Here is a 1074-nt window from a genome sequence, read left to right as displayed (position 1 = left end):
GCAATGGGCTTCTGATGTTGCATCAACACAACTCCAATACCATGCCCAAAAGCGTCACACTCTACAACAAAAGGAGCTAGAAATATCGGGAAGAGCCAAAACTGGAGTTGTAACTAGAGTGTGCTTTAACTGATCAAAGGCTTGTTGAGCGGATTCATTCCATTCAAAAGCAACTTTCTTTGTCAAATCGGTGAGGGGTCTCGCAATGCTTTCATAATTGACAAATTTACGATAATACCCCGTTAAGCCCAAAAAACCTCTTAACCCTTTCAAAGTTTTCTGAATAGGCCACGCAATAACTGCCTCCACTTTCTTTGGATCCATAGAAACTTCTTGGCCATCAATAAGATGATCCAAATACTCAACCGAGGTCTGCCCAAATGAATATTTTTTACGATTAATCATAAATTGATGGTGAGGGAGTTGAAAAACCAATTGCAAGTCAGATAAATGGGATTCCCAAGATGGACTATAGATCAGAATGTCATAAAAAATGACCACTTTCTTACATAAAAAAGGATGAAAAACACCGTTCATTATAGCTTGGAATGTTGCAGGTGCATTTGTCAACCCGAACGGCATGACGAGGTATTCGTAATGACCATCATGTGTGCGAAAAGCAGTTTTCTCAAAGTTGTCTTCGGGCATACGGATCTGGTTGCAACCGGATTTTAAGTCCAGCTTGGTAAAAAACTGAGCGCCATGTAACTCATCCAATAGTTTATCCACAACACGAATGGGAAACTTTTCTGGTACGGTAGCTTTGTTGAGAGCCCGATAATTAACACACATTCGCCATAAGTTGTCTTTTTAACAAACCAAAATAACAGGACTGGAATAAGCACTGCAACTAGGGCGAATCATTTTAATGACAGGAGTTCCTGAACTTTGCGCTCAATTTAAGTTTTTTGGACGTGGGGATAACGGTAAGGTCGAACTGCAATCAGTTATGAAGTCACAAGTGTAATCCCATGATCATGACAGCGAACTGGAGGTAACCCAGTTGAACTCTAGAACATGGTTGTGTACATATTGAGTAAAGCTTGCAAGTCGGCTAAGTGGACTGGAGACAAA

At 40.6% G+C, this 1074-nt stretch overlaps 1 pseudogene; it reads right to left on the bottom strand.

Annotated features, from left to right (window-relative positions):
- Positions 1-54: 54 nt before the first annotated feature.
- LOC143611589 (putative mitochondrial protein AtMg00860 pseudogene) lies at positions 55-792 on the bottom strand (annotated as a pseudogene).
- Positions 793-1074: the final 282 nt, after the last annotated feature.

This window comes from Bidens hawaiensis, unplaced genomic scaffold (assembly GCF_021521415.1).
Source record: "Bidens hawaiensis isolate Kalapana, Puna unplaced genomic scaffold, B.hawaiensis_p1.1 tig00000237_1, whole genome shotgun sequence".
In the NCBI taxonomy this organism is placed as follows: Eukaryota; Viridiplantae; Streptophyta; class Magnoliopsida; order Asterales; family Asteraceae; genus Bidens; species Bidens hawaiensis.
The sequence above is the reverse complement of the archived record's forward strand: the minus strand, read 5'-3'. Positions and strand labels throughout refer to the sequence as shown.